This window comes from Ailuropoda melanoleuca, chromosome 16 (assembly GCF_002007445.2).
Source record: "Ailuropoda melanoleuca isolate Jingjing chromosome 16, ASM200744v2, whole genome shotgun sequence".
NCBI classification, from domain to species: Eukaryota; Metazoa; Chordata; class Mammalia; order Carnivora; family Ursidae; genus Ailuropoda; species Ailuropoda melanoleuca.
Window position 1 is genome coordinate 48,236,695 of NC_048233.1, and position 8,046 is coordinate 48,244,740.

An 8,046-nucleotide genomic window follows, 5' to 3' on the forward strand; every position below is an offset into this window, starting at 1 on the left:
CTTATCTTTGGATATTTCCCCAGAAGATTCAAGGTTCTGCACCTCCCACCTTGCAAAAAGTAGTAGTTTTTCTGCTTACGGAGATCCAAATAAATCTTCTTACATCTCAGGTTGAATTCGTGTGTGTTCAGAATGGTTTTTTAGATATCCACCTAATTCAAGGGACCAGATGAAACGAGTTCCCCTACTCTGCCCCCATCTTGCCTCCCCCCAATTAAGAGTCTCTTATGGTTTTTCTCACTCTCTGATTTCATCTTGTTTTATTTTTCCCTCCCTTCCCCTATGATCCATTGTTTTGTTTCTTAAATTGCACATATAAGTAAGATCATATAATTATCTTTCTCTGACTTATTTTGCTTAGCATAGTACCTTCTAGTTCCATCCACATCATTGCAAATGGCAACAATTATTTCGTTGATGGCTGAGTAGTATTCCATTGTATATATACCACCTCTACTTTATCCATTCATCTGTCAATGGACATCTGGGTTCTTTCCCATAATTTGGCTATTTATCAACATTGCTACTTTAAACATTAGGGCGCAAGTGCCCCTTCGGGTCACTACATTTGTGTCTTTGGGGAAATACCTAGTAGTGCAATTGCTGGGTCTAGGATAGCTCTATTTTCAACTATTTGAGGAACCTCCATACTGTTTTCCAGAATGGCTATACCAGTTTATATTCCCACCAACAGTGTAAGAGGGTTCCCCTTTCTCCGCATCTTTGCCAACATCTGTTGTTTCCTGACTTGTTAATTTTAGCCATTCTGACAGGGGTGAGGTGGTATCTCTTGTGGTTTTGATTTGTGTTTCCCTGATGCTGAGTGATGTTGAGCACTTTTTCATGTGTCTGTTTGGATGTCTTCTCTGCAGAAACGTCTGTTCATGTCTTCTGCCCATTTCTTGATGGGATTATTTGTTCTTTGGGTGTCGAATTTGATAAGTTCTTTATAGATTTTGGATAATAGCCCTTTATTTGAGAAGAATTTTTCAAATATCTTCTCCCATTCTGTTGGTTGTCATTTAGTTTTGTTGACTGTTTTCTTTGCTGTGCAAAAGCTTTTTATCTTGATGAAATCCCAATAGTTCATTTTTGCTTTTGTTTCCATTGTATTTGGAGATGTGTCTACCACGAAGTGCTGTGGCAGAGGTCACAGAGGTTGTTGCCTGTGTTCTCCTCTAGGATTTTGATGGATTCCTGTCTCACATTTAGGTCTTTCATCCATTTTGAGTCTATTTTTGGGTATGATATAACAAAATGGTCCAGTTTCCTTCTTCTGCTTGTGGCTGTCCAATTTTCCCAATATTATTTGTTGAAGAGACTGTCTTTTTTCCATTGGACATTCTTTCCTGCTTTGTCAAAGATTAGGTGACCATAGAATTGAGGGTCCATTTCTGGGTTCTTTATTCTATTCCACTGATCTATGTGTCTGTTTCCAGTACCATACTGTCGTGATGTTTACAGCTTTGTTATACAGCTTGAAATCCAGAATTGTGATGCCACCAGTTTTGGTTTTCTTCTTCAACATTCCTTTGGCTATTGGGGGTCTTACTAGGTTCCATACAAATTTTAAAATTACTTGTTCCAGCTCTGTGAAAAATGTTGATGGTATTTTGATAGAGATTGTATTGAATGTATAGATTGCTTTGGGTAACATAGGCTTTTTTTAAATGGTTTTTTTATTTTTATTTTTTATTATAATAATACTTTTTATTATATTATGTTAGTCACCATACAGTACAACCCTGGTTTTTGATGTAAAGTTCAATGATTCATTAGTTGCGTGTAACACTCAGTGCACCATGCAATACATGCCCTCCTTACTACCCATCACCAGCCTATCCCATTCCTCCACCCCCCTCCCCTCTGAAGTATGAGAGACTATGGACTCTGAGAAACAAACTGAGGGCTTCAGAGGGTAACATAGACATTTTAACAATATTTATTCTTCTAATCCGTGAGCATCAAATGTTTTTCCATTGTTTGTGTCTTCCTCAATTTCTTTCATGAATGTTTTATAGTTTTCAGAGCACTGATTCTTTGCCTCTTTGGGTAGGTTTATTCCTAGGTATTTTATGGTTCTTGATGCAATTGTAAATCGAATTGACTCCTTAATTTCTCTTTCTTCTTTCTCATTGAGGATATATAGAAATATAACTGATTTTTGTGCATTCATTTTATATCTTGCCACTTTGCTGAATTCCTGTATGAGTTCTAGCAGTTTGGGGGTGGAATCTTTTGAGTTTTCCACATAGAGTATCATGTCATCTGTGAAGAGTGAAAGTGTGACTTCTTTGCTGATTCATATTCCTTTTATTTTTTTGTTGTTGTTGTTGTCTGAATGCTGAGACTAGGACTTCCAGTACTATGTTGATCAACAGCAATGATAGTGGACATCCCTGTCGTGTTCCTGTCCTTAGGGGAAAAGCTCTCAGTTTTTCCTGATTGAGAATGATAGTCACTGTGGGCTTTTTGTATATGGCTTTTATGGTATTAGGTATGTTCCCTATATCCCTCCATTGTGAAGAGTTTTCATCAGGAAAGAATGCTGTACTTGTCAATGCTTTTTCTGCATCTAGTGAGAGGATCATATGGTTCTTGTCCTTTCTTTTATTAAAATAATGTATCACATTGATTTGCAGATGTTGAACCACCCTTGCAGCCCAGGAATAAATCCTACTTCATTACGGCGAATAATCCTTTTAATGTACTGTTGGATCCTATTGGCTATATCTTGGTGAGAATTTTTGCATCCATGTTCATCAGGGATATTGGTCTGTAATTCTCCTTTTTGGTGTGGTCTCTGGATTCGGGATCAAGGTAATGTTGGCCTCATAGAAAGCATTTGGAAGTTTTCCTTCCATTTCAATTTTTTGAAACATCTTCAGAAGAATAGGTATTAATTCTTCTTTAAATGTTTGGTAGAATTCCCCTGGGAAACCATCCGTTCCTGGGCTCTTGTTTTTTGGGAGATTTTTGACTACTACTTCAATTTCCTTGGTGGTTATGGGTCTGTTCAGGTTTTCTATTTCTTCCTGGTTCAGTGTTTGTAGTTTATACATCTCTAGGAATGCATCCATTTCTTCCAGATTGCCTAATTTGTTGGTATATAGTTACTTATAAGATGTTCCTGTAATTTTTTGTATTTCTTCTCTGTTGGTTGTTATCTCTCCTCTTTCACTCATGATTTTATTTATTTGGGTCCTTTCTCTTTTCTTTTGGTTAAGTCTGGCCAGGGGTTTATCAATCTTATTTATTCTCTCAAAGAACCAGCTCTGGTTTCCTTGATCTGTTCTAATGTTCTTTTAGTTTCTCTTTCATTGATTTCTGCTCTAATCTTTATTAATTTCCTTGTCCTGCTCGTTTTAGGCTTTATTTACTGTTCTTTCTCCAGCTCCTTTAGGTGTGGAGTTAGGCTGTGTATTTGAGACCTTTCTTGTTTCCTGAGAAAGGCTTGTATGGCTACATACTTCCTTCTTAGGACCACATTTGCTTCATCCCAAAGGTTTTGAACAGTTGTGTTTTCATTTGCATTTGTTTTTATGAATTTTTTAAATTCTTAATTTCCTAGGTGACCCATTCATTCTTTGTAAGATGTTCCATGTATTTTAGTTCCTTCCAAATTTCCTCTTGGACTGAGTTCCACTTTCAAAGCATTGTGGTCTGAAAATGTGCAGGGAATAATCCCAATCTTTTGGTACCAGTTGAGCCTGATTTGTGACCCAGCATGTGAACTTCTGGAGAATGCTCCATGTACACTTGAGAAGAATGTGTATTCTGTTGCTTTAGGATGGAATGTTCTGAATATATCTGTGAAGTCTGACTGGTCCAGTGTGTCATTCAAAGCCGTTGTTTCCTTGTTGATCTGCTTAGATGATCTCTCCATTGCAGTGAGTGGGATGTTAAAGTCCCCTATGATTATTGTATTATTATTAGTGTTTTTTTTTAATTTTGTTATTAATTGGTTTATATAATTGGCTGCTCCCATGTTAAGGGCATAAATATTTACAATTGTTAGATATTGTTGTTGGATAGACCCTTTATGATATAGTGTCCTTCCCCATATTTTATTACAGTCTTTGGTATAAAATCTAATTTGTATGATATAAGGTTTGCTACCCTGCTTTCTTTTGATGTCTGTCACCATCATAAATAGTGTTCCACCCCCTCACTTTAAATCTGGAGGTGTCTTTAGATCTAAAATGAATCTCCTACAGACAACATATCGGTGGGTCTTGATTTTTTATCCAATCTGGTACCCTGTGTCTTTTGATTGGGGAGTTAGCCCATTTACATTCAGAGTAACTATTGAAAGATATGAATTTAGTGCCATTGTAATCCCTGTAAAGTCACTGTTTCTGTATATTGTCTCTGTTCCTTTCTGGTCTATGTTACTTTTGGGCTCTCTCTTTGCTTAAAGGATCCCCTTTAATATTTCTTGCAGGGCTGGTTTGGTGATCACACATTCTTTTAGTTTCTGTTTGTCCTGGAAGCTTTTTATCTCTCTATTTTGAATGACATCCTTGCTGGATAAAGTATTCTTGGCTGTTAATTTTCTCATTTAGCACCCTGAACATATCATGCCTGTCCTCTATGGCCTGCCAGGTCTCTGTGGATAGGTCTGCTGCCAGTCTAGGTACAGAGTTTCAGTTATACAACATGAAAGGAGTTACAGAGATAGACGGTAGTGATGGTAACACATATTTATGAATGTATTCACCACTGAGCTGTACAGTTAAAAATGGGTAAGGTGGTAAATTTTATTTTATGTGAGCTTTACCACATGTGCTAGCATGTGTGCATGCACACACACACACACATGCACACACAGAGAATTGTGGAAAAAACACCTGGCAGAATGTAAAAAAAAAAAAATCATGACGTCCTAGCCATTATTTCTTACATACTTACTCAGGATCTAATTGCTCAGTATTTATGCATAATTACAACAAGCTTTGTCTCTGTTCTGTTGAGTACAGATTAATTGAGTAGATGACTATGAAGGCTGTTTTTATAGTTCTTGACTGGGATTTCTAGGTTTTCACTTAATGACTATTGGTTATTTGTTTCCATACTATCATACTAAGCTTGGTTTTTGTTGGTTCTGTTTTGCTGTTTGTTTCACTGCATAGCAAATGAAAATGCAGTTGGGGGAAATGTTGCTAAAGACAGAATGACATCAGCAAGAAATGATAGTTGACAACCTGATGGGAAGAAATAAAATAAAATAAACATAAAATGATATAGTTGTTAGTCATGTAAAAGAACCAACAGCATGATATCTAGTTTGGGGTTCTCAGCCCTACATGTCTTATTCCCTTGAGGGCAGCACTGTATTAATTATTCATGCCAACACACTAAGTGACATTGTTATGATAGTGTCAATGAATCCGCAAGAAAAGATTTAAATTAATACTGTTTATTCTTTTAAGAAAGATATGCAATGCATTTTATCTAATTTTCCATGCAAGTTGAAATAATTCGGCACTTGAAGGGGTAAGCTTTTAGTATCATCATAATACCTATCACTCTTGAGTGCCTTCTCCATGCCAGATAATGGGTCAGGTCTTTAAGATAAACTGTAATTAATCCTGATGGATAGTGAGCCTGCAACAAGGCCAGGCATATATCGGAAAACTCTGGGGAGGGCAGATTCCGTCTACTGTGCCTTTGACCCAGTTGGTTTTATTTTGAGATGTAAAGATGCATTGCCCTCCTCTTAAGAAAAGTGAGGACTATGTACTGATTTTATTTAATTTATCCTATTGAGCTTATATAGTAAGATAAACAATATTATTATTATTATTATTATTATTATTATTACTCTTAAGTATCTGCTCTGTGCCAATCAATGTGTCTAGTCTTTTACATCAAATATCTTTACTCCAGCCAGGTAGTTATTACTATCCACATTTTACATGGTGAGAAACACTGGCTCCAGGGGAGTATCATTTGCTCAAGGACAATAGGTGAGTGATAGAGCCAAGACTCAGCTCCATTTGCAGAAGACACAAAGCCAGACTCTTCCCAATCCCAGACCACTCCAGTTAGAGAAGAAATCCCATTAACTACACCTTATAGTTCCTGAACACTGCCCTAAGGGAGTTACCTCTGCAAGGAGCTTTCTGGTATAGTGGGAAGGTTCCAATTTCTATCCATTTTCTCCATGAAACTGTGTTCTTAGCCAGGGAGAGGAGAGCCATAATCCATCCTGTGAGTCTAAGTCAAGGGAGTATTTTAATCATCTAAGAGGAACCAACCAGAACAATTCCTTGACCTCACCAGCTGAGTCCATCCACCTATCAGAGTGATCTGGCCCTCCTAAACCATACTCATTTCTTTCCCTGGCAGCTGATGTTACCCAAACTTGGTCTCTGGATCCTGGAGGATCCTCTCCTTGTACCTACAGCAAAAAACGGTGCCTATGGTATTCAGAGAGCAGCCCCCAGGGCAATTCGACTCCACTCTGCAGGAAAATCAACTGGGTACTCCTATTCTCCTACTATGAGAGTCCAGGAATATCCCATGAACACAAAATCCCATTCCTTCCTTCTGCCATAAATGTCTTTCTCATTCCTTGTCTCTTCTAAAATCCACTCATGTCATCCCTTTGGTTCTAGGCTCATCTGGCTATCGGAAGACTAGAGGTGCCTACAGCTGGGTATTTCCATTCCCCCTGGTCAGTTAGGCCGTGATAATATTACAGCATTTAGGCTCTGGTTAACTGGTTTCTCCTGAGGGCAGGCCTTCTAGAGAAGAAGCTCTGGAATATTACAAAATGGTTCCTTTCCTCTCCCTCTCTGGGGACCCTATGAGGTTTTTCTCTGTTATTTACTCCAGGAAGTGTATAGCTTCAGGGGGCAAATCCCACCCGTACAGTTTTCTCTCATATGTACTGTGAGAACCTGGTCAGGTTCCTAGCGTAAAATGCACACATCACATCTGTGGGGAGTCCCCTATGAGTGAGTGTCCCAGGAGCTTTTCTTTTTAAGATTTTATTTATTTTAGAGAGGGGGAAGGGGGAGTGGGGAGGGGCAGAAGGGGAGGAGAAAGAATCTAAAGCAGACTCAATGCTGAGAGAGGAGCCCAAGGAGCAGGGGGATTCGATCCCAGGACCCGGAGATCATGACCTGAGCTGAAACCAAGAGTCAGACGCTTTGCTTCATCGACTGAGCCACATAGGTGCCCCTCCCCTGGAGCTTTTAACTCTCAAAGTTGTCCACACTGAGCCTCCAGCAGCTCACCAGTTAACAGTCAGGTCATCCTACCCCAGTACTGGCTCCAAGCACTGAGGTCTGCCCTTGTTGAGCGTTAGCTCTGCTAAGACATCACTCCCTGTATTCATCTGTCTCTCCAATCTTGGGGGAAAAGGTTTGCCCTGTGCTCACCTCTCTTAAAGATCCTAGAAGAGTTGTTCTTTTCCCCCAGTTTCTTCAGCTTTTCATTGTTAGGACAGAGTGCCAACGTCCATGTTCCCTACATGTGGAATACAGTGCAATTTTCAGCCGAGAGTCTCCAGGTAGTTTGGCCNTTTCAGCCGAGAGTCTCCAGGTAGTTTGGCCACTCGGAATCCGCCCCAGGCTGCAGAGAATCAATCAGTGGTGTTGCTGCTACTCTGCTGCAGTTGTTATTGTTGGGATTTGGGTGTTGTTGCTGAGTCTCCTTCATACACAAATTGCGTAGAATTGAAGGAGCCACCCATTAGGTGTAATCCTCCTAAATGCATAAAAACTCACATAAGAATTTTCAACCAGGTTCAAGACTCTGGCACACTCTGATAAACATCTTCTTAAAAAACTTTAAATGAAAAAGTGCAGGAATCTAACTTAAAATAATGGAAATACATGTTACAGGTAGTTGATCAGCTTGCCAAGAAATTGTGTTTCCAGACAACACTGTTTCCAACTTACGCTGATTTCAAGGTGTAATACTATGAAATAAGATCATAAAATCAACAGCCAAATAGTCAAATGACTTATTTTATTTTATTTATTTTGTATTTTATTTTACTTTTATTATTTTTTAGAGAGACAGTGTGTGAGCAGG